The 26,641-nt window shown below is 40.0% G+C and overlaps 1 protein-coding gene across 2 annotated transcripts in view; it reads left to right on the top strand.

Moving 5' to 3' along the window:
- The window catches only part of CHD6 (chromodomain helicase DNA binding protein 6), a 208,633-nt gene that overhangs the window by 26,078 nt on the left and 155,914 nt on the right, over positions 1-26,641 (top strand). The window contains exon 2 of one of the 2 annotated variants that reach the window (XM_060284146.1): positions 14,697-14,753. The exons of the other annotated variant lie outside the window; for it this stretch is intronic. The gene's annotated coding sequence lies outside the window, so the exon portion shown is untranslated. The remainder of the gene's footprint in view (positions 1-14,696; positions 14,754-26,641) is intronic. 2 annotated transcript variants of the gene reach the window in all.

Genomic DNA, 26,641 nt, shown 5'->3' with positions numbered 1-26,641 from the left:
TACTCGTATATGTAATTCAAGTGTTTTAATACTCAATATTTATTCGTACTGCTTGTGATGTACTCTATTTTTATTCTGTATTCTTTAAAAAAGTAGTTTTATTGAGATAATTTGCATACTGTAAAATTCAGCTGTTTTTATTTTATATATTTTTTGTTGTAAAAAGAAATGCTGGTTGTGACCCACTGACTTGCAAAAGCATGACAGCCAGCCAGCAGAGCAATGCCAAGGCATAGCTGGTCTAGAGACTACCCACAGTCCACCAGAGAGGTGAGAAGGAAGATGTGGCAGAGTCCTAACCTTGAACCCCTGTAGTTACTGTAGTCATTGGATTTTGTTTTAATAAATGCCCTTGCACTTGAACAAACTGGCTGTTTTACTCCTTGGTAGGGGTGAAGGCTGGAGAGCTCATGGCAGTGGAGGGCTGCAGTGAGCGTTTTAAGCCCACAGGTAAAAACTGGTTTGGTGGCAGCCAAAGGGCTTGCCTCCCAAGGAAGGTGAAATGGGCATCTTCATTCTGTGTTTTGTGATGCCAGCACACATAACCCTCTCCCCACCGAAAGAAGGTGAGTGGGGAGATGGTGGGAGGGAAGATTGGGTTTATCCATAAGAATATTGGAGAGAGTGGGATCTGTATATTTGATTAATTTGCTGTCATTAATCTGTTAAAATGGGATAGAGCACTGAGGAAGTGAATTAGGAAACTACTAAGTTTTCATTAGGAGAATGGAAGAAGAGAGGGTCTAAAGAATGAGGTGTAGCTGTGCTTTGTTGGGGTCTATACATGGTCAAAGGGAGGCCTTGCCTATAGCTAGAGGGAATCAGCTGTGAAGACATGGAAGTGAGTGGTCGAAAGGTCCAGAGAGGAGATTTTGCCCCTGCTTACTATTTTTTTTTTGGTCGCGCCTTGAGGCATGCAGGATCTTAGTTCCCCGACCAGGAATCAAACCTGTGCCCCCTGCAGTGGAAGTGTGGAGTCTTAACCATTGGACCACCAGGGAAGTCCCTGCCTCTGCTTACTTTTGACCCCAGTGCCAGGCAGGGCAGGAATATGGTAGGACCAAATAAAACTGAGGCATCCCATCCCAGAGCAGCAGAATAATAAGAGCAAATATTCATGGAGTGCTTACTGCATGCTAGAAACCAAACATTTTATATTCTCAGACTTAATCTTTTAAAACTGTGAGGCTGTAGGTTATGTTAGTGCTCCCCAACACCCCATTTTATGTTGAAGAAACTGAGATACAGGGAGGTAAAGAAACTTGTTCAGAGTCACACAGTTACTTGTTCTTACATGTAATGTAAATGCAGGCCACTGGAGACCCTGACTTGAAGTGGTGAACCCACTGCCTCTGGGACCATGTCTGCTGCACCAAACTTCTGAGGAGTATAGCCTACCTGGGAGATCCCATGGTCTTCATTTAAGTTGCTTAGTCTCCAGGTTGCTACCCTGAAGTTCACTCTTAGAGGCTGGTGACCACAATACTAAAAATAATATTGTCCTAGAGAATATTTATAGTTTTTTCACTCCCTCTTCTTGAGTACAGACTGTGCCTATCTGGGAAATACCACTTATTTTAGGACTCTAGAGTTGGACACTTAAATGGTAGGACTTGTTAAGCGGTAGTCATATTTCAAGTTAGTTCTACAGACATTTGCATGCTTCCTAAGTGCCCTGTGATGTACTCGGTGCCAGGGTGACAAATGTTATCACAATCTGGTAGGGGAAATAGACACAACCAATGTTTAAATTGCAGTGAAACAATGTAAGTAGAACAGTAAAAGGAACATTAAGGAGTATGGGAGATTAGGAAGAACTTCCCAGAAGAGTTAACATTTGAGTTGTGTTTTGAAGGATGAATAGGAGTTTGCCTGATAGGTAAGTAGTTGCAGAATAATTAAGTGAAAATTACTAGAGAGATGAACAGAGGCTTCCTTCTGATATTATTGCCAGTGTGTTTAGATTCTTAATGATGTAGTAGAAGGAGTTTCCAGTTGTAAAATCTCCCCTTTTTCACTAGTGTCCTGAAGTGCCATTGGGATCCTATGCCTCAATGGTAGGGTTGGACAACTACTAGGGATTATACTTTGGGCCGATTGTAGGAGGGACAAAATTGCTACCCACGTAGCACCTGCAGGTACACTGCAACTCTGAGCAGAGTTTTCTACTTGTGTGAGAAGATGATGGTATTCCCTGTAGCCTAGCTCCAACCCAAGACTGATTGCAATTGCTCAGTGAGATTTTTCTTCTCTTATATATAAATGGTTGATTGATTGCTGTTACTGAGAAGGTATTAAGCATTCAGCCACGAAAGTTTGTTGAGCACTGACTTTTTTGTATGGAGGGTAGGTGAGAGCCATACACAGAAATTGGGTTTTTGAAGTATAACATGCATTCAGTGAAGTGTACAGATATCAAATATACTGCTCGATGGGTTTTTAACATGTGTGTATACCTTTGTAACCACCCACATTCAAATCAAGATGGAGAACATTTCCAGCACCCCAGAAGGTTCTCTTGCGCCCCTTCTCTGGTAATGCCCATTACTCCCCCACAATCTCCCCTGAGCACTATTCTGACTTTGTCACCAAAAATTAGCTTTTCCTGTTCATGAACTTTATTTAAATGGAATCATACAGAATGTACTGTTTTATATCTGGTTTCTTTTACTCAGCTTTGTAATTGTGAGATTCATACAAATTGCTGGAGAGCACTGATAACCTGTCAGACTGTTAGGAAGACACCCAGAATGTGATTTATGCCGCGGAGAGCTGGTATGGGTTTATTGGTGGCATTTGTTTATTCAGTACCCATTTACAGGCGCCATACACCAGGAGCTTTGCAAGGGCTTGGGACTAGAGATGAAGAAGGTCCTGCATCAGGGACTTTCAGTCTAATGAAGGAGATAGACACATACATGATTAGACATAATACACATAATTAAAGTGAAGAATTGGTCAACTTTTATGGATGAAAATGGTTTTTGAAAGATTTTCTAGAGGAGGTGGAATGTCTTCTGATTGTCAGAGGATTACACTTTTTCCAGGTGGTCAAGTACAAGTGTGGAGATGTGAAGCAGCATGGTATCTTCAGAGACCTGCATTAGTGATGCTTTGATTTTAGATTGATTAAGATGTGTAAGAATGCCAAAGATATCACTTTGGGAAGAAATTTTGAGGGAAACCTTGGTGTGCAAGTTTGGCTTCTGTTTTAGGTGGAGCTGTGGGAGATGACCACTCTAGTGAATGGTTGTAAATGCATCATTATGGAGAAGGCAGAGAATGGAAGTCAAATTTGGTGATTGCTGTAGCCAAGGAAAAACTCCCTGCAGTGCTTTATTGTTGATGTTGTGGAAGACTTCTATGAGGTTAGATAAAACTACAGAGATGCTTATAATGAATGTGGTATTTTTTTCAATAATTGAGATGACTTGAGATGTCCCGTTAAGCCATCGAAAATTTCCTAAGGGTGGATTTTGATGCAGCATCTCTCCTTAATTGTGGGGTTTTGTAGCAAAGTGTGTTCCCCCTTCTGTCAGCTTGCTGAGGCTACCATAACAAAATACCACCGACTGGGTGGCTTACACAGAAATTTATTTTCTCACAGTTCTGGAGGCTAGAAGACCAAGATCAGGGTGGCTGGTTTGGTCTCTTCTGAAGCCTCTCTCTTTGGCTTGCAGTCCTCCTTCTCACTATGTCCTCACGTGGTCTTTTCTCTGTGTTGTCTGTGTCCTGATCTCTTCTTCTTCTTTTTTTTTTTTGCGGTACGCGGGCCTCTCCCTGCTGTGGCCTGTCCCGTTGCGGAGCACAGGCTCCGGACGCGCAGGCTCAGCGGCCATGGCTCACGGGCCCAGCCGCTCCGCGGCATGTGGGATCTTCCCGGACCGGGGCATAAACCCGTGTCCCCTGCATCGGCAGGCGGACTCTCAACCACTGCGCCACCAGGGAAGCCCTGATCTCTTCTTAAAAGCACACCAGCCATATTGGACTAGGGCCCACTCCAGTGACCCCCATTTTTAACATAATTATCTCTGTAAAGGCCTGCTCTCCACATACTGTCACATTCTGAGGTACCGGGGGTCAGGGTTTCAACATATGAGTTTTAGGACGGGGGAGGACACAGTTCAGTTCATCATACCCATGTTTCAGAACCTGCTCTAGCATTGTTCGGCTGTGTGAGGGCTGTCACCTGGGAAACTCAGGGGTCAGAACCACGTCAAGACAAGTGGGGAGCAGTGTTGTAGACCAGAGTCTGCTGTGACCCCTGTGCGGGCTGGGCTTGCTCTTAAATTGCCGCCTCTTGATTTCCTCGTAGTAGCTGTCTGTGTACACATAAACCTGTGAGCCTTGGGTAATATGTCTAAAATTGTTAAGACTGGTATTTTGTCAGTTAACAGAGATTGAAAATAGGGCCTAAGAAGAAAAGAATCCAACCTGTAAAGGCCAGGTGAATGTCACAAGGAGAGTGATTTCATAACTCTTAATAATCTGTTCCAGTGCTGAGCAAACCATCTCCCTCTCCTGCCGTTTAACCCTTTGCTTTGATTAGCTGAAGTTAAACAGCCTTGGCATTCTCCATGTCAAAACATTTGAATACCAAAGAGCAGTTTCTAAATCAGATCACCTTAAACTTCCTCTTCCTTGTGGGCGGAAAGTTGTTTTCTGTAGAGGATTTTATTTTGAATTTTTTGTTGTGATGGCCACCTGAGAGGGTGGAGAGTGGGGATTTTTCTTTTAAGGAAGTATCTTAAGGAGGTGCTTTTAGATAGTCACCTCTTAAACTTGTTTCATTGGAGACAGAGAGAAGTCTTGTTAGGATGAATTTTGTAGGGGCTGCTTTTGTTTTAATCCATATTGGGATTCTATGGTGGCAGATGAGGCTTGTTATAGGTACCTGGGATGGGAACTGGAAATCTGGTTTTTAGTGTAATAGTGTTTATTATAATGGTGTGTGTCCCAGAGTTGCTGTGGTAAGACCCTTTTTCAGAATTAGAACTTTAAAGCTTCTAGGCTATTAAGAGAACTCATGCAGAGTTGAATGAGATGTGTTAGCTCACATCATATTAGACCCAGCCTAATGTGAAGCGGGGATTTGGGGAAGTCATGAAATGCCCAAGTGTTTTCATGTTGCATCAGTGTAAATGCCAGTGCAGTTCCGTCGCCTGTTTGTTCTTTTGCTTAGCTGTGGGCTGGTTGACCATGAGTTTGATTTTTGCCAGGATGGTCTGGGTCAGAAATAAGCATTTAAAAATCTTTGGGGGCTTCCCTGGTGGCGCAGTGGTTGAGAGTCCGCCTGCCGATGCAGGGGACACGGGTTTATGCCCCGGTCCGGGAAGATCCCACATGCCGCGGAGCGGCTGGGCCCGTGAGCCATGGCCGCTGAGCCTGCGCGTCCGGAGCCTGTGCTCCGCAACGGGAGAGGCCACAGCAGGGAGAGGCCCGCGTACAGCAAAAAAATAAAATAAAATAAAATAAAAATAAAAATCTTTGAACAGCATTCTAAGGTTGTGTGCACTGTGGCTCTGATTTCTGTTTATATTAATATAATACTCGTGTTCTCTTCGACTTGCTTGGGTGTTTACTGATGAATGAGGTTCCTTTAACAGATATTACTGAGTATATGTTAATTCTTTTATAAGGAGTAAGTTAGTTGTTTGAAATGGGTCATAGTTCAAAAGTGTACCCAGAATTTTACTTAGTTTTTGAAGAAACAAAACTCTTTCAAATCTGTTAAAAAGCAAAATTCAACTGAGTAAATTTTAAAGATCCTATTGGCATTATTCGACGATTCATGAATTGGGCAGCATCCCATCCAGCAGATGGAAAGGAGCTCTAAAGAGCTGTACAAAATGAAAGACTAATTTGCAGAAGGGGGTGGGACGAGGAAGTCACTAGCAAAGAGTGGATTGTTGGTGGCAAGGTCACTTTCCTTTAGAGGACTGCAGGGGTCTGTCAAGCACTAGGGCTGACCAGGTAATTCCAGATGGACTGGCTTAAGATTCCACTCCTGGGAGAGATTGCAACTGTAAATTAGGTGTTAAGTCTTTGTTCCACAGGTGACTCCATTTTGGTTCAGTTGTATCTCTCTTAACAAAGTTCTTCTCTGTTTAGTAAACAATATTTCTCATACCTTCAGCAAATTAAATGTTTTAACTTTCCACATTTTTCTACTTTGTTTCCTACCCTTTCATTCTCCTCTACTCTTAGATTTGACTCCATTGACTTTTTTTTGGTGGTCCTTGATTTTTTTTCTTTTTTATAAACTAGGTAGATAATACTATTCTTGGAAAGTGTTTTTTAACCACAAAGGTGCTGACAATGCTCAAATGCTGTGGATATAGGGCGCCTACGACTGTTGGACCCACAACAGACTGATTTGAGATTCGGTGTAACTTGGTAGAGTGGTATGTTTTGTTGGCACCTTCCATCTGTGGAAATCCTTGAGCATTTGCTGCCATATTTTCTAGACATGTCTCCTGACTTTCTTGAGTCCCCCCTGCCCGCCCTTTTTAAATTAGAAATATTCAACAAAATAATTCAGATGATATCCTACTTAAGAGAAGAAGGATGAGGTAGGATCCATAGGTAACATTGCACTGGGGAGTGGGTGCCCCCAATGTAGTGTGTCTTTGAGTCTTTGACCCCAATTCTTCAGTTTTCTCTAGTAGTATTTTACATTCATACCCTTGCCATAACGTCATGGTGGATGGCATTATGTCCCTACTCCTTAATTTTGGGCTTGGCTATATGACTTGCTTTATAGGCCAGTGGGTTGTTGGTGAACACGATGAAAGCAGAGGTCTGCAGTGTGCTCATGCTGGTGGGCTTGTCCTCTTGTGCCTTTGCCATCACCGTGAGAAGAACCCTGAGTAGCTGTAGCCTCTTCAGTGTGGGCCTCAGAGTGAGACCATAGAGCAGAGCCACCACAGCACATCTGTAGCTTAAAGCAGAGCCAACGCAACTCAGATGCCTGAGGGAAAATTAAATGTTTATGCCAGTGAGATTTTGTAGTTTGTTGTTGTACAGAATTATTGAGGCAATAGATGACTAATACAGTCACCCTGCTGCATCCAGGACAGTTCCAGGACCTTAGTAGCAGGCTTTCTTGGATGGTCTCTCCTCCTACCTGGCCATTTACAGGATTCTCAGCTGGCCCACCCCACCCTTTTCTTTCCACCTACTGTTTTCCTCATTCTACCTTATTGTTCTCTTCTACTTTATAGCTTTATTACTTATATATTATGTTCTCTCCTAACTTTTCCATGTCCAAAGCCATTTATGACGCCTCCAGTTTGCCTTACACTCGTAACTTCTCAGCTCCTACTCCTGTTGCTTATGCCTTATTCTTTCGGTACCTTCCATTTCAGATTTCTGAGAGAAAATCGACGTTGCCCAGCAGGTTTTTTTTCCACCCCAGAAATATCATGTCCTCAGTTGTTGGCCTGTTTAGGCATTGGCCACCCTTAGGTTAGGCGCCCACCTCTGGTCCAGTTAAATGTGTCAGGGACGTGGTGGGATGAGGGACATGTCTTGAAATACATGAGTGCCTAATACTGCCTTACTAATGGAGGCCATGAATGTGTGGAAAGCTTAGTGATAAGACAAGTCTTTTACACAGTATTATATGTCATCTGGGGATTTTAGCTAGTATTGAAGCTTGTCAGTTTCTGGCCTCATCAGTTCCCCAGAGGGGAAGCTTTTAACTTGGCTTTTGCAAGTTTAAAATTTTCTGGGGCTGCATTCCATTTTTCAGTTTCCTAGTTCCAAGATAACCAGCCTTACAGCATGAGTTCTCAGGATGAACCTCTTTCAAGGAAAAATGTGAGAGAAGAGACTGTCTACTGGAAGGAAAGCTGACTCATGGCAAAACATTCCAGAGAGTTGAGAAGAAAATAAGTTGGCCTTATTCTGAAGTTTTAGGCTATTTAGGCTTTCCCATAGCTTTTCTGTATAGGGGGAGAGACTGGTCAAGTTAAAGCTGATTTATAGCAGTTATATGGTTGTGCTTAATTTAGATTTATCTCTTAAGTATTTATGTTTTGGGGTACTATTATAAGTGGTACTTTAAAAATGTTCATTTACAATTGTTCCTTGCTAGTATATAGAAATACAGTTGGCTTTTGTATGTTGATCTTAAATCCTATGATCTTATTAAACTAATTTACTGATTTTAGAAACTTTATTGTAGATTCTTTGGGATTTACTGTATTGATAGTTATGTTGAGTGCAAATAAAGACAATTTTATTTCTTCCTGTTTAATCTGTATGCCTTCTATTTCTTTTTCTTGTCTTATTGCACTGTCTAGGACCCCAGTATGCTGTTGAAGTGATATGATGAGATTAGACAACCTTGCCTTGTTCCTGAGTTTAGGAGAAAATTATACAGCCCCATTAACAGTAGGTTTTTTTGTCAGTGCTTTTTATTAGCTTGAGGAAGTTCACTTTTACTCCTAGTTTCCTGAGAGTTTTCATCATAAATGAATGTTGGAGTTTGTTACTTTTTGTGTATCTGTTGAGATGATCATGTGGGTTCTGTCTTTAGTCTGTTGATACAGTGAATTACATTAGTTGGTTTTTGATGTTGAATCCCTCTTGCATACCCAGGATAAATCCCACTTGGTCTTGATGTATTATCCTTTTTATACATTGCCATATTCAATATGATAGTATTTTGTTAAGGATTTTAGTGTCTTTGTTTTGATCTTTGTCTTTGACCTGTGGCTTCTTGTATTGCTGTTGCTGGATTTGGTGTCAGCATAATGCTGCCCTCATAAAATTAGATGGGAAGTGTTCCCTCTTCTTCTGTTTTTTTTCGAAGAGTCTATTTAAAATATTGGTATACAGGAGATATTGCAGGTTCAGTTCCAGACCACTGCAATAAAGCAAATATTGTAGTAAAGTGAGTCACACAAATTTTTTGGTTTCCTAGTGCATATAAAAGTTATATTTATACTATACTATAGTCTGTTAAGTGTGCGATAGCATTATGTCTAAAAAACAATGTATGTAACTTAATTAAGAAATACTTTATTGCTAAAAAATGCTGACCATCATCTGACAACACAGGGTTGCCACAAACCTTCAATTTGTAAAAAATGTAATATCTGTAAAGTGCATGAAGTGAAGTACAATAAAATGAGGTATGTCTGTAATTTTTTCTTTAATTAGTCGGTAAAATTTACCACTGAAGCAGTGTGGACTTGGAGTTTTCTTTGTTAGAAGGTTTTTAACTACAAATTCACCATCTTTAATAGATGAAGGCTGTTCAGGGTTTTTTTTCTTTTCTTTTCAAGTGAGCTTGGCTAGTTTGTGTCTTTTGAGGAACTCATCCATTTCATCTAAGATGTCCAAATTTAGAGGCACAAAGTTAATATTATTTTCCTTTTAACTGTGTGTAGGATTCCTAGAGCCTCCTTTTTGAGTCCTTATGTTGGTAATTTTTGTCTTTTCTCTTTTTTTCTTGATCATTCTGGCTAGAGGTTTATCAACTTTATTGATCTGTTCAAAGAATTGGATTTTGGTTTCATTAATTTTTCTATTCTTATTTTTCTGTTCTGAACCTCATTGTTTTTTGTTCTTATTATGATTTCTTTCCTTCTACTTTATTTTTTAGACTTTTTAAAATATTCATTTTTATTATGGTTTATCACAGGATATTGAATATAGTTTCCTGTGCTATACAGTAGAACCTTGTTGTTTGTCCATCCTATATGTAATAGTTTACGTCTGCTAATCCCAAACTCTCACTCCTTCCCTCCCCCACCCCCCTTCCCCTTGGCAACCACGAGTCTGTTCTCTATGTCTGTGAGTCTGTTTCTCTTTTGTAGATATGTTCATTTGTGCCATATTTGTCTTTCTCTTTCTGAGTTACTTCACTTAGTATGATAATCTCTAGGTGCATCCATGTTGCTGCAAATGGCATTATTTCATTCTTTTTTTATGGCTGAGTAATATTCCATTGTTTACATGTACCCTATCTTTATCCATCCATCTGTCGATGGACGTTTGGGTTGTTTCCATGTTTTGGCTATTGTGAATAGTGCTGCTGTGAACGTAGGGGTGCATGTATCTCTTTGAATTATAGTTTTGTCTGGATGTATGCCAGAAGTGGGATTGCTGGATCATATGGTAATTCTGTTTTTAGTTTTCTGAGGAACCTCCACACTGTTTTCCATAGTGGCTGCAGCAACTTACCCTTCTACTTTAATTTGATCTCCCTTTTTAGTTTTTTATGGTGGAAGCTTAATTTGAGTAAGCCGTTTTTTTTTTTCTTTTCTTTTTTTTCTTTTCTTTTTTTTTCTTTAATAAACTTTTAGTGCTATAAACTTTCCTTTAGGCACTGCTTAAGCTGCATCCCATAAATTTTTATATGTTGTGTTTTGATGTTCATTCAGTTAAAAATATTTTCTAGGACTTTGCTGGTGGTCCAGTGGTTAAGACTCTGCGCTTCCACTGGGGTGAGGGTTCGATCCCTGGTCAGGGAACTAAGATCCCACATGCCGTGCGATGTGGCCAAAAAAAATTGTTTTTCTAATTTCCCTTGTCGCTTCCGTTTTGACCCAGGGTTGTTTAGAAATGTGTTTTATTTCCCATTACTTGTGGATTTTCCAGATACCTTCTTCTTGATGATTTCAAATTTAATTACTTTATGGCAGAGAATATACTCTGGTATAATTTCAATTATTTTTTTTGAGGGGGGGGTGTACACGGACCTCTCACTGTTGTGGCCTCTCCCGTTGCGGAGCACAGGCTCCAGACGCGCAGGCTCAGCAGCCATGGCTCACGGGCCCAGCCGCTCCGCACCATGTGGGATCTTCCCGGACCAGGGCACGAACCCGTGTACCCTGCATCGGCAGGCGGACTCTCAACCACTGCGCCACTGGGGAAGCCCAATTTCAATTCTTTTAATTAAATTTGTTGAGATCTGTTTTATGGCCAAGAATATAGATTATAGTGGTAAGTGTCCCCATGCACTTGAAAAATATTCTGCCTTTGGGACTTGCCTGGCGGTGCAGTGGTTGGGAATCCACCTGCCAATGCAGGATCGGACACAGTTTCAATTCCTGGTCCGGGAAGATCCCACATGCTGCGGAGCAACTAAGCCCGTGCACCACAACTGCTGAGCCTGTGCTCTAGAGGCCGCAAGCCACAATGAAGAGTAGCCCCCACTCACCACAACTAGAGAAACCCTGCATGCAGCAACAAAGACCCAACGCAGCCAAAAAAATAAAAATAAATATTCTGCCTTTGTAGTGTGGCATGTTCTGTAAATGTTAATTAGGCAAGTTGGTTGATAGTGTTATGCATACCGTCTATATCCTTACCCATTCTTTGTCAACTTGTTGAATTACTGAAAGAGGAGTGTTGAGTTTCCAAATATAATATATATAATTATATGCTATATGTGATTTAAATTATAGTATATATATTTTATATATATATTTCTTCTTTGAGTTCTATCAATTTTTGCTTCATGTGCTTTGACACTGTTGTCAGGTGCATACATATTAAGGATTATTATATCTTCTTGATGAATTAACCTCTTTGTCATTATGTGAATGACTCTTAATATTCCTTCTTCTGAAGTCTACATCGTTTGATATTAATGGAGCCTCTGGCTTGCTTTTGATTAATACTTGCATGGTTTATCTTTTTCCATCATTTGATTGGAAATTTCATTTTCTATCTCTTTTAACTTGTCTTGAAAGTAGATTTCTTACAGAACGTATGTAACTGGGTCTTGTGATAATCTCTGCCTTTTAATTGAGATGTTTATTTTTTTTAAGTCTTTATTGAATTTGTTACAATATTCCTTCTACTTTATGTTCTGACTTTTTGTCCGGGAGGCATGTAGCATCCCAGCTCCCCGACCAGGGATCGAACCTGCACCCCCTGCATTGGAAGACGAAGTCTTAACCACTGGACCACCAGGGAATCCCCTAATTGAGATGTTGAGATTATTTACATTTAACATAATTACTGATATGGTTGGATTTAAATCTAGCATCATATTAGTTGATTTCTCTTTGTTCCATCTGATCTGTTCCCCCTTCTCTCTTTATTTCTTCTTCTAGACTGAGGGGTTTTAAACCCTCATTTTATCTCTATTATGCGTATGTTAGTTGTACCTCTTAAAAATTTTTTAGTGATAGCCCTAGGGTTTACAATATACATCACAGTCTACCTTCACATAATATACTATTTCACATTTCACATGCTAACAATACAGTATGCTTCTAGTTTTTCCCTTCCATCCTGTGTGACTATTGGTGTCGTGTGTTTTACTTTTACATATATTATAAACTCCACAATACACTGTTACTATTTTTGTTTTAGATAGTTTTGGAGTAATTAAAACTATGGGGGAAAGGTTTTTTATATTTACTTACATTTTGATCATTTCTGGAGCTATTAACTTTTATGTTAATAGCTAGATCCTCATTTTTTGTCAAGTATCATATGCCTTTTACTTGAAGAACCTCTCTACAGTTTCTTGTAGGGCAGGTGTGCTGACATTGAATTACCTCATCTTTTGTTCATCTGAAAAGCCATTATTTTGCCTTCATTTTTGAAAGATATTTTTGCTGACTATAGCATTCTGGGTCATGAAGTTTTTTTTTTCCCCTTTCAGTACTTAAAAGGTATTACTCCGTTATCTCCTGGATTGCAAGTAGTCTGTTGAATTTTTTTTTTCTCAGAAGGTAATGTCTTTTTCCTCCAGCTGTTTTTCAGATTTTCTCTTTAACTTTGGTTTTTAGCAGTTTAACTGTGAAGTGTCCAGGTATGTGTTCTTTGTTGTCTTTATTTGTTTGCTTACTGTTTATATTTATTCTGTAGGATTCTGTGAGCTTCTTAGATCTGTGGTTTGATGACTTTATTTTTGGAAAATTATCAGCCATTTTTCCTTCAAACATTATTTCTGCCTTGTTCTCCACCTCTAGTTACAAGTCTGTGGTATCATTTGATCATATCACAGCTCTTGAATGTTCTTTCTGTTGTGTCCTTCCTATCCCACCCCATTCCCCCCTCTTTGTGTTTTAGTTTGGGTGATTTCTAGTGATCTGTCTTCAAGTTCATTGGTTCCTTCCTTGATTATATTGAGTGTTCTGGTGGGCCCATCAAAGGAACTTTTCATCTCTGATACCTTTACCAAAAAAGATAGCATTTCTGTTTGACTCTTTCTTACATATTCTGGCCTTCTGTTGAAATTTGCCATCTATTCATGCGTATTGTCTACTAAGTTCTTTAACATGTTAAGCATTGTTATCTTAAATTCCCTATCTGGGTCATCTCTTAGTCTGGTTCTCTTGATAGCTTTGTCTCTGTTTCATACCCACTTAGCTTTTTTGTATACCTTGTAATGTTTGATCAACTGCTGGACATTATTATAGAACAGTAGAGACTGAGTTGGACATTAAATATTGATATTGAGATTACATTAAGGGTAGGTTTTGGGGGGAGGAAGATCACATTTGTGCATATAAAATATTCAGGATCTGTTATGGGACTGGGAACATAATTTTACTTTTTCCAGTTATAAAATTTTACATTTCTATAACTTACTGTTCTTTTTACAGCATCCCTAGGAGTTATCTTATCAGAACTTGCCCTCATAGTTACTTTCTCCTTTGTTTCTGCTCCCACTGTACCTGAAACTCTTCCTTAGTTCTGTTGGCATCCACACCAAACGCCATTTGTTAGCAGGTTTGTATTTTCTCACTAGACTATGATTTCTTAAAGTAGGTAGAGTGTCTTATTCATATTTGGATCTCTATGATCTTCTAACTACATTTTAAATATATATATATATATATATTTAGTTAGAATTGAATTGATTTTATTAAACGATTTTTATTCCTTAGCCAGAAATCCACACTGCCTCCACCCACCCGCTGCCACCAGTTAGTGGGAATATTGTCTTTGGTTTTCCAGTCAACTGTGATGTATCTAAAAAATGCTCTGGAGTGGAAAGTGAGGCCTGGACATGGATGAATTTATTAAGAGGTAGCTCTTGCATTACATTTTTTTTTTCCTCTACTAGTTTTATATGTATATTTTGTCTCTCTACCTTGACAGTAAGGTTTAGAGAGGAAATAGCTGTCTTCTGCTTCTCCTCTAGTGTCTTTTAATAAGTAGCACAATATTGAGCACACGGTAGATGCTCAGCAAATAATTAAATTAAAAATTTCTGAGATTTAATGATACTAATGGATTTTGGAATGAGTTGCCAGTAGCTTTTCTTCTTCTGTTTATTCCTAAAAAATTTTGAGTAATGATGAGGATGATATTTTTCCATTCCTTACTGGCTCTGTTTTCTTTGGCAAGTTTCTTAACATCCTGTGCTTTGGTTTATTCAGCTATACAATGGGAATAATAACAGTACCTATCTCATAAGATTATTATGATGATTAAGAAAAATAATGCAGTAGATGTTAGTTGCTGCATTCTAGCTTCTCAGTTATTATTAGCAGTGCATGTTAGAAGGGCATCTTTAAGTTTTTAGACGCTAAGTTCTTTCAGTAGGAGGGTTTTGCTATCTGAAAACCATCTATCTCAGGATGGATAAATATAACTACTTCTGTATTAAATAAGGAAGTAACCTTTGCTCAGAATATTAACAACAAAAAGGGAGCAGAGCTAATTAATTTCTACCTTGTTAGCAATAATGCAATGTTGTACCTTCTCTCTATTCCCAGGGCATAGAGATCAATACAGAAATAGAGTTCCCAGATCAGCCTTCCCTAGGACCAAAGGTACTTCATCTTACAGATCATTTTTTTTTCTTTTTTTAAAAAATTTATTTATTTATTTTTATTTTTGGCTGCATTGGGTCTTTGTTGCTGTGCACAGGCTTTCTCTGGTTGCAGTGAGGCGGGGTACTCTCCGTTGCAGTGCGTGGGCTTCTCATTGTGGTGGCTTCTCTTTGTTGCGGAGCATGGGCTCTAGGTGCTCGGGCTTCAGTAGCTGTAGCAGGTGGGCTCAGCAGTGGTGGCTCGCGGCCTCTAGAGTGCAGGCTCAGTAGTTGTGGTGCACGGGCTTAGTTGTTCCGTGGCATGTGGGCTCTTCCTGGACCAGGGATCGAACCCATGTCCCCTGCATTGGCAGGTGGATTCTTAACCACTGCGCCACCAGGGGAGTCCTACAGATCATTTTTAGTTACAGTTGACCGTTGAACAACATGGGTTTGAACTGCACGGGTCCATTTACATGCAGATTTTTTTTTTTTTTTTTGCTAAATATGTGCTAAAGTACTACATGATCCATGGGTGCAGAAGCTTGGATATGGAGGGTCCACTGTAAAGTTATACATAATTTTCAACTGCACATGGGGCGTCTATACCCCTCACCCCCACATTGTTCAAAGGTCAACTGCATATTTTAAAACTATATTAATCCTTACCTTTAGGCATTATTTATTGTTGTTTATTTTTACAGTCTCTTCCTTTTTACCACCATTATTGACCAAATCATGTTCAATAGATGAATAAAGCCCAAGGGGAATTATAGAAAGGTGATGATAGCCTGGTGAGAGTTACTTAAAATATTTGGCAGACAGCTATTGGGAAAATATTGTTAAAACTGGTAAGGTGCAATTTTCTGGATTCACTGTTTTCCTTACCTAATAAGAAGGTACAAAACACACAGTTACAGATGAAAAAGAATTCTCCTTTGAATAGCCTTGGTGCCTGTATTACTGAACCCCTTTGTTAGATTATTGGTTATGATACTTGAACAGTACTCTCTTCTCTAAATTTAGTACACTACTATTATATGTGGGATAAGGTTAATTATTCATATACTTTTTAAGTTTTGGAAGGAAACAGGTGATATATTTGACCTGCACATCTGTGGTATAATCAGTTAATGTTTTAACTGCTGTGATACCAAGTATAAAGTGATAATAACATAGCACGAACTATGTTAGGAGCAATGGGAATGGAGAAGGGATTGAAAGAAGGGAAGTTTAAATAAACTTTTTTTAACCACAGCGATTTTTTTTCATTATACTAAAGAGTATTTCTTATACAAAAATATTTATTTATACAAATGTTGGAAAAAACTGAAAAGTATAGATAAACTGCTAAAGACTTAGGAATACATACACGCCATTAAAAATATATATATATTTTGGTAGTCAGTTTCCTCAAATAACTTTTCTCAGGGTGTAGAGGCTTGAAGAGTTCAGTTTGGTGTCAGGACATCCTGTTTGTACCTTGGTAATAGTACATTGCCTGATGGAAAGCATACCTCGAGAGGAATGTTGTAAAGAGAATTTGTGCTGACAAAAGAAATCTGCCCAAAGTATCTCACATACAGTCTTTAGTGGCCACTACTGTCAGCTTTTTTCATGTTTGTGGCTTTCTGCAGTTTTTCATGCCTCGTGGATGGTGGCCAAACTTAGATCTGGTTATGAATTCCTGTCTCTTCTTTCCTTTAACCTTGAAAAAAACAGTTTTTATTATGGGAAATTTCAAACATACACGTAACTGGAGAGAATAATACAGTGAATCCTCATGCCATTCTTTTTTTTTTTCTTTTGGCGGTACGCGGACTTCTCACTGTTGTGGCCTGTCCCCTTGCGGAGCACAGGCTCCGGATGCGCAGGCTCAGCGGCCATGGCTCACGGGTCAAGCCGCTCCGCGGCATGTGGGATCCTCCCGGACCGGGGCACGAACCCGTGTCCCCTGCATCGGCAGGCGGACTCTCAACCACTGCGCCACCAGGGAAGCCCCTTATGCCATTCTTATGTGTCCCTTCTCACTTTCTTTTTGACCTAGAGTATTTTGAAGGAAGTCCCGATAACCTATCATTTCACCTATAAATATTTAGTGTGTATATCTGTTGGACAGAAAAGCACATTATCATACACATTAACAGATTCCCTATAACCTAATTCCTTAACATTACCTAATACTGAATCTCTTGCCTTGATTTTTCTCAAAAATGGCTTTTTACAGTTAACTCTTTGAATCAGGTTCAAATAAGGTCCACCTAATGCATTTGATTGATATCTTTTAATCACGTAATAAATTTCTTTTAATCTGTAATAAATCCCCTCTTTGTTGTTGTTGCTGTTACACCATTTATTTGTTGAAGAAACTGGGTTGTTCCCCTTCCCCACATTATGGATTTTGCTGATTGTATCCTTGTATCATATAACATGTTACTCTTTCTCCATATTACCTGTAAACAGGTAGTTAGATTTGGAGGCTAAACTATATTTGTAATCATTCAGATTTTTTATTATTCATAGGTGGTATATTGTACTTCCCGTTCACATTAGAAAGCCATAATGTTTGACTGTCCTACTTTGTATGCTAAGATTAATTGGCAGGTTCATGTTGGCATAGCCTTTTGTTGTCAAGTTGTATTACCCTATTTGGCCAACAAAAATCCATGGGGTGAATTTCTGACAGCCTGCGGATTTCCAGGTCTGTCCACCTTTCATCAAATGGTCCTAATTTAACCCTTACTGATGATTGTTGCCTGAATCATTTATTTCACTATTGTTACACTTTAAGAAGACAGAGACTTGTAGAAAATGAAATGAAAAGTTTTGACTAAGAACTTTAAAAAAAAAACAGAGTAAAATGAGGTGTCTGAAAAATTCGTTTATGCAAAGCACGTTTTTGTCTGATTATGTTTAGTGAAAGAAGTGTAGAAAGGAATGTTTAAAAGTTGTATGTTTAGGAATTCCCTGGCGATCCAGTGGTTAGGACTCCGTGCTTCCACTGCTGCGCAGCACGGCCAAAAAAAAAAAAATGTTTAGGTAAATTCCCCTCCATTTATTTGTTTTTGAATAAGTTATCTTTAACAGGTTTTACTGGAACAGATTTTTATTTTTTTTAATTTATTTTTTGGCTGTGTTGGGTCTTCGTTTCTGTGCGAGGGCTCTCTCTAGTTGCGGCAAGCGGGGGCCCCTCTTCATCGCGGTACGTGGGCCTCTCACTGTCGCGGCCTCTCTTGTTGCGGAGCACAGGCTCCAGACGCGCCGGCTCAGTAGTTGTGGCTCACGGGCCTAGTTGCTCCGTGGCATGTGGGATCCTCCCAGATCAGGGCTCGAACTCGTGTTCCCTGCATTGGCAGCCAGATTTTCAACCACTGCGCCACCAGGGAAGCCCAGATTTTTTTTTTTTAACATTTATTTATTTGTTTGAATGCGTTGGGTTTTAGTTTCGGCATGCGGGATCTTTCATCGCGGTGTGTGGGCTTAGTTGCCCCGCGGCATGTGGGATCTTAGTTCCCCGACCAGGGATCGAACCCGCGCGTTCCCTGCGCTGGAAGGCAGACTCTTAACCACTGGACCACCAGGGAAGTATGGGAACAGATTTTGAGCTAGACTCCTGGATTATCATGCATTTGCGAAATATTTTTATCTACGTTGGGGTTTGCTCCAAGGATAAGAAAGTTCTGAGGTTACTTTGGTTGGGGATTATGGATCATGAGTCCATATAGGTCACTTGAATTCTTATAGGTCATTTTTTCTCACTGCTGTAGTCCCATATTTTTCCTGTTATTCTACCTGGATGGCTGTTGTATGAATATCAGTAGTAATATTTAACCTTATATAGTACTTCCTATGTGCCAGACACTGTACTTTGTTATTTGCATGTACTAGTTTATTTAATCCTCACATGATTATCATCCCTGTTTTACATATGAGGAAAGTGAGTCAGGGACATTAAGTGATTTGCCTAGGTCACGCAGCTAATAAATGGCAAGAGCTAGAATTCTGGACCCAGACAGTTCGGTTGCAGGGTTTATGTTCTTAGCAGAAGGACAGAGTGGATTATGTAGTGTCTCCGTCTAGAAAAATAGCTCAGGTGCACTGTCCTACTCTCCCTGGAGGATAATCTATATTTGTATATAAATAATCTGCATATACATGTGTTTTGTTTGGTTGTGTCTGTATATATAGAGAGACACATATATACACATAACATGTCCACTTGGAAGGGCAAGTATGTAGGGTTTTCCCTTTAGGAAGGTCCTTCTTACTCAGAACCCTTTTGTGAATCTCTTAACTGGACCTTAGTTGGAGGTGGCGGAAACAGCCCTCAGACTCTGGTATTATCATCTGGGGTAGAATCAGGCGGTCAGAATAGGTGGTAAATTCACAAGAGAAACTTGGCAGACAGCTTGAGGTCACAGTCTGTTCAGAGAGCAAGTAGCTTGAACTTTAAAGCAAAAAGGGTCCAATGGCCAGAGTAGTATCCTGTGTGAATCAGCCACCTGGATCTTAGCTACACAATTTCAGGTTGTTTTTGGAGCAGAAAGCCATATAGCTCATATCCAATACCATAAAAACAATTTTTCAAATTCTGCAAATCATAATAAATAGCAGCCGTAGGTCTCAGTTATAGAACCAAGAGTCAGGAGGTACTATAGACTATTTGTCCCAAGTATATCTCTGCTATCTCTTTGCTAAGTAATTTTGTTTAAATTGAAGTACTGTGTCTCATATTTCAACAAATTGTGAAATAATTTTCTTCCCCTCTTTTGCGTCCCCCATTCTGTTTTTACTTGAGCAAGTAAATTCATTATTTCTACCAAGTGTCAGTTCAAATGAATAATCTGAGCGGTCATGTTCTTTCACCAACAAAGTCACTGCCTTTCTCTATGCTTTTATATTCGAATGGTGCTTCTTTTGTATTAGTCTGGTAAGAAGTTAATCTGTGTGGATAAGAAAATGATTAGATCCTCAAGGATCTGAACATTGTTGTAACAATCTGATGTTTTAAGCAGTTGGGTATCACTGATAGGGATGAGTTAATACAAAACTATGAGGAAGCCTCCTCAGGTCAGGAGCTGAATGAGCTGGATTTATCTAGTGTCTTTTAGTCTGTGTGTGAAGCTTCCAGTAGCTGTGTACCAGTGGTAAACTTGAACAGGAAAGGCCTCAAGGGATTGATTCTCTAGGTGTAAGAGCGAGGGTGGATTTAAAAACAACATATTTCTTAATTTTATTTATTCTATTTACAGACTCAAATATTGACACTTTTATGTAATTTTGGTAATCATCATTCCATGGTTAACTTTTCCCAAATTTATAGAATTTCTTAAAGTACTTAACACATTTTGTTAAAGATGTTCATGCCTTCTAACAGAAGCAGATTTCCTAAATCATCCTCTTGACTTCCATGCATTCTTTCCTTTTTAGTAAGTTTCTTACCTTTTTAGTAAGTTTCTCTTGGAGAAAAAAAAAGAATTTATTATTACCCTTCTATATTAAAAAAAAAAACCTAGCTCTTATTCACCTGGAGAATGGAGAACTTGGTAAAAAGGGGAATATGTTAGTGTTTTTGCAGGATTCGTTTACCATAGTTTTTTTTCTCTTGGTGTGTGGTTATTATATATACTGGGTCACAGAATTAGACAATTTTAGGGCATAGGATCCTTAGGAAAGGGTTTTTAAAATCTGAGGTCAAATACCCTCATTTTAGAGTTGAAGAAACAGAGTTGATTCTTTTTTTTTTTTTTTTTTTTTTTTGCGGTACGCGGGCCTCTCACTGTTGTGGCCTCTCCCGTTGCGGCTCCGGACGTGCAGGCTCAGCGGCCATGGCTCACGGGCCTAGCCGCTCCGCGGCATGTGGGATCTTCCCGATCCGGGGCACAAACCCGTTTCCCCTGCATCGGCAGGCGGACTCTCAACCACTGCGCCACCAGGGAAGCCCCAGAGTCGATTCTTTAGCTTCATTGGTGACTGTCCTGTATATCTGCTCTTGTTGGTTGCTTAGTGAGGTGGCCAGCTCCTCAGAGATATGATAAACCATAAAACCAGAGGAAGAAGTTGAATTTGGTGTAATAGAAATTCAAGATGAATATTGTGTTGGGCACATACTAACACAATTCTGGCTAGAATTGAGTTAATAAAGACAAGCTACATGTGAGTTACCCTCATGTGGCTGATTGAGTCAGTTCCAACATGGTGCCAGACTCTACAGTGGGAGGTTGGCCTCATGTCTGGCCTGTGTAAGTGGGCCTTGGCATCAGTCCCTTGAGTAGGTGGTCACAGCCGGAGCAGTAGAGTAGGTCTCGCTCGGTATGCATGATGTGAACAGCAGCAGCTACATCCTTGAGGAAAACTTGAGGTTGTTTCCTACAAAGTGGGTGATGTTTGTACAGATATATATATTTTACTGACCTTATAAACTCTTTCTTGGTTCTCATAGTTTTGAAGTTGTTTCTTAAGGGCTTACAAGAAGAACAGTCACATCATATATAAATAATAATTTTGTATCTCTCTTTCTAGTTTATATATCTCATAATTTTTCCATGTATTCTCTAGAATGTCCAGAGCAATGCTTGATGGATGGTGTCCTTGTCTTGTCCCAGACTCCTTAATAGGAGTGCCTGTAGCATTTCACCAGGAGGTTTGATTTGGTTTTGGATGGATATTTATGAGTCGATACTACTTTAGCTGGATAAAGTGTCTTAGTTCAGCTTTTGATTTTGCAGATTAAGGAGGAAACAACATAGAAAGTTCAGGAGATGTAAAGCAATTATATTCCAATAAAGATTTAAAAAAAAGAACAGGAGAGAGCTGAAAATATGTGAGATATTAAATACATGGGGATATTTATCCTAGAGAAGAAAAATCTATGGGGTAATTTCATTATCCTCAAGTATGGGTAGGACCTTTGCTGGCAAATTAAAGCTTCCAGGTGATCTTTGAATATGAGAAAACAGTCTAATGCTTTGGGGATGCTACTGGGACAGAGCACCACTAGATGTCCCTACATACTCTCACTGGGCAAAAAAGCACTGCACCCTTGAACCTGAAAGACAAGCTTCCTTCCTCCTGCGATGCCCCTCCAACGCCCTCTACTGACCACAAGCTTAACATCATGCTTTCTGTAAAGGGAAAAGGCTTAAGAGTCCAGAGCATTATCACAGAGCAGGTACTGAAGGGTGAATTTGGAGTTGAGAGGCAATAAATTGATAACTGGCACTGAAGCCAGACACAAGAGTATGTACTCTATAATTCCACTTTTATAAGGTACAGAAACAAGCAAAACTAATCTGTACTGTTTGAAGTCAGGCTGGTGGTTACCCTTGGAGAAAAGTAGTAGTGACCAAAAAGGAGCATGGATGGGGCTTTTGTATTGCTAAGAGTGTCCTATTTCTGGATGTGGATGCTGGTTACACAGGTGTTCAGTATGTGAAGAGCTATACTTATTTTAATGCATATTATACTTCAATAAAAGTAAAAGTGTGGTATGGTCTGATTCCAAAAGTATAAACTTAAAAACAAGATCCAGATCCAGGCTAGAACAGGGAAAATACAAAATAATCCAGGGTATCTCAACTTTATTTTTTTAAATTATTTATTTATTTTTATTTTTGGCTGCGTTGGGTCTTAGCTGTGGCATGCACGATCTTTCGTTGCAGCATGCAGGATCTCTCGTTGCGGCGCATTGGCTCCAGAGCACGCAGGCTCTGTAGTTGCGGCACACAGGCTCTCTAATTGTGGCGCACAGGCCCAGTAGTTGCGGCACGCGGGCTTAGTTGCCCCGCGGCATGTGGGATCTTGGTTCTCTGGCCAGGGATCGTACCCACGTCCCCTGCATTGGAAGGTGGATTCTTAACCACTGGACCACCAGGGAAGTCCCTCAACCTTATTTTTATTTTTTAAAACCTGTTTGAGGGCTGTTCAACTTAATGTCAAAAAACAGGTATCTGATTCATTCAGCAAAAATATTAGGGCTTCCCTGGTGGCGCAGTGGTTAGGAATCCGCCTGCCAATGCAGGTGACACGGGTTTGAGCCCTTTTCCGGGAAGATCCCACATGCCACGGAGCAGCTAAGCCCGTGCGCCACAACTACTGAGCCTGCACTCTAGAGCCTGTGAGCCACGACTACTAAGCCCACGCGCTGCAATGAAGAGTAGCCCCCATTCACCACAACTAGAGAAAGCCCACACGCAGCAACGTAGACCCCACGCAGCCAAAAATAAAAAAGATAAATTAAAAAAAAATATATATATTATTTGCCAGACTACCTTTTTTTTTTTCCATTTGGGATCAAATAATTAATGCTGAGGTCTTCTATAGAGCAACATACACTTCTTACGTTGTTGACATTCTTCTTACCAAGTATTCAAACAGGAACTTCTAAGTTTTTCTTTCTATGGCTTTTCAGATACCTCTTTGTTCTTAGTTTAAATAAAATATCACTGCTCTCCTCTGTAAGCATTATCTTTGCTTTTATCTTTGTCACCATATACCCTTCTTCTTGAAGCAGTTAAATCACCAGATCCCCTTTTGCCTGGCTAAGAAATTTGGGGGCCCACAGTGGTAACTCCCATGTAAGCGTTAATGGGAATGAGAACCATAGATGTTTGATTCAGGAATTTGTGGTGATAGGAGAGTCTCAATGTGTGGCTTTTAAAAGCTGCAAGCAGAAGCAGGTCAGTACTGTGGTTTGTTCAGGAGTAGATAACTCTGGGTGCAGAATCGCAAAATTCACCAAGTTAGGAGTTGAACTTGGATCCACAAGATGGATATGGAATCTGGATAGGAGTCAAATTTCCAGAAAGCGAAGGTTGCTAAGAAACTGTGACATTACACTGTGGATAGAATTCAGGGTGAATTTTAGAGTCAGCTGTGTAAAGCCCAATCGTTGCTAAATCAAATTAAAGTGAATAACAGTAATAGACTTGGAATTACCTACTTTTGTGTACAGAGCTTGGTATCTTCACATATATAGGCTATGGTTGTTTTTGTGCTTTGAATCGCTGGTGGCACTCTTATATCTAGAGAGGCTTTGTCCAGGCTGAGAGTTACTACAAACATATAACACAGCAGGCTGAAAACCTGGAGTGATTCCCTTGCAAAAATTGTTTCCTTATATTTTTTCGCCCTTAAGTCATTTGAGGGTAGAGGGAAGAAAATAGTGAGTGGTGAAACTAGCCAGTGAGCCTTTATTTATAAATTCAATCCACGTACTCGCCAAGCAAATATATGGGTATTGACTATATCTTAGGCGCTGTCCTAGGCATCAGGGACTGATGCAGTCCCTTGGCCCTCTGGGGAGTTACTGTTTTGTATTCCTCTGTGTGAGGGCTGCTTTTATTCTACTTGTCTGTGACATGCAGCTTTGTCACCAACTCCTTTAGGATTCTCTTGAGGCTTCAAGAACTGTTACTTGGATTTCATATCCAGGCTAATGAGAGAGGTTCCTGACTTTTATTTATTTCATTTTATTACTAACCTGAGCTTGTACTATGCTACCAATAAAGAGCTTCATTAGCAAATTTAGTATCTTAAGGAAAAGGTGCCTGTGATGGAAGGTATGAATCTCATTCTGCACGTGTACTCCAGAGTGGCAGGTTGGAAATTTGCTGTCCTCCACAACTGCTCCTCTGTATCTAGAACAATTTTAAATCACATCACTACATCTGGTTCTCAGTGCTTGTGCTGATGATGGAAGGGAGCATTGGAACAGGTAATATAAATATAGTGTAATATGAGTGGGAGATTATGGGTATTAAGAAGTTAAATGTAGGGACTTCTCTGGTGGCGCAGTGGTTAAGAAGCTGCCTGCCAATGCAGGGGACACGGGTTCGATCCCTGGTCCAGGAAGATCCTACATGCTGCAGAGCAACTAAGCCTGTGGGCCACAACTACTGAAGCCCACGCGCCTAGAGCCCATTCTCTGCAGCAAGAGAAGCCACCGCAATGAGAAGCCTGCGTACTGCAGCGAAGAGTAGCCCCTGCTCGCCGAAGTTGAATTTATATTTCAAAATGATTGTCTTTTGATCTGGGAATTGGTACTATTTACCAAGTAAACTAACTGGCCCTTCTCTGTGGTTCTCTTGCTCATTCTGGACGTGAATTCTGTCATCTCCCAGACCAGTCCTCCTTAAATAGTACCACATACCATCTGAAAACGTGCTGAGTTTTACTTCTAGTTAAGTGATTATTAAGGTGTTAGAAGTCAGTAGTTTTAACAATACGTTGTTTGCTAATACATTAATTTAAAATAGGTGACTACATCTATACATCTATACCAATGTTTAGGCAGATTAGATGGACCACACATAACATACATGGTATTAGCAGACTTTAGTCAGCTGGCTTAAATTTGCCTCAGGTGGCCTCTTGAGTATTCTTCTTATTGCCTGCAGTTTCTGCTCTTAGCGTAGCACAAGCAGATTTGGAGAACCAGGGCATTTTGTTGGCAGGAGATTCTGGTTGCCAGCCACCCGCCTCACCATTCAGCCAGTGCTTGTCTGTGCTTGCTTTCGCAAGGGAGCTTTTTCCCTAGTCCGTCACATCATGCAGAGTTTTGTTTCACATACCCACCCACAGCCTGGTTCTGTGTTTATCACAGTGCTCTCTTCCTTTTAGATTTCAGGGAAGGGGGAAGTTGAGGGTGGGAGAGGATTAAGAGCTACTTAATCTTTTAAAAATCTAGAGCTTAAAAAAAAATCCTTCTCAGATTCTGTTAAAGAAAAATTCATAGACGCTAAGGAAAGAGCAGGAGGTGCCAGAGTTGTACAGCTTTTAGGAGACAAACGACCGTGGAATCCATCAGGGTGCAGCATCCTCCTGGGTTTGCAGCAGGTGATTTAACGTAAGATGTGGAAGTTCAGTTTCAGGATTGCACCTTAAAACTGGATAGTAGGGAATTTGTGTCAGGTTCAGAATCCATTATTTGTCTCATTTTTGAACAATAGAAAAAAAACCACTTTGGAAAAATCCTGGGTTTTTATTTTACTCTTAACACAGCAGAGTTGTAGAAGTAGGGGAAAAGCCCGTCTTTGTAGTACTAGGAATTCCACAAATTTATTTGATAAGATGTTTTCAGACTGTAGATTGGTTTGCACTTGGGCTGGCTCTCCTGTATCCTGTAGAATAAAGAGTACTGCGCCCGAATGACCATAAATATGTGATTTTTCTTCTATTATTTACCCCAAAGTAAAAACTCTGCTCTGTTGTCTGTGTTATGATTTTGTTAATGTGTTTACTTCGTTTCCTGCTGTCTTGGCTAGCCATCAGATAGAGTTTTTCCCTTACTGTAAATTGCTCCAAAACAATTTTATCAATTCAGGATTCAAATGGCAGGCTTTATGAAAGTAGATAAAGAACTTAAACAGAATTACTTGGCAGTTATATCCCTAAAGATTTTTATCTGCGTTTATCGTATGAATTATTTGTATGAAATATTTTTTTTCACTTGTATGTAATATTATCTGAAGAGTCCATCCTTGTCTAAAATGTGCTTAAAAGGTCTTCTTGAATGATAGTTTTATCAGACTTTTAATTGCTTCCTCTTCACCCCAAGGATGGATCGAAACCATCCTCTGCTACGGCCTGCTTTTTTTCTTTCCTCCCTCCCTCCCTCCCTCCCACCTTCCCTTCCTCCCTTCCCCTAGACTGTAGTAATTTGTCTGTACAATATCTTTCTAATCTCTGCCCAGTCTCCACGTGCCCCAAATAGAACATCTCCAGCCCTGACCTTTCCCGCCGTTTTCATTTGCCTACAAGGCAGCTTGATATAGTGCTAAGAGGGCTGAATTGGAACCCAGGAAATCTGATTCTTGTACTTTTTTTTTTTTTTTTTTTTTTTGCGGTACGCGGGCCTCTCACTGTTGTGGCCTCTCCCATTGCGGAGCACAGGCTCCGGACGCGCAGGCT

Source organism: Globicephala melas, chromosome 15 (assembly GCF_963455315.2).
Source record: "Globicephala melas chromosome 15, mGloMel1.2, whole genome shotgun sequence".
NCBI lineage: Eukaryota > Metazoa > Chordata > Mammalia > Artiodactyla > Delphinidae > Globicephala > Globicephala melas.
Note: the sequence above shows the minus strand (reverse complement) of the source record. Positions and strands in the feature narration are given on the sequence as shown.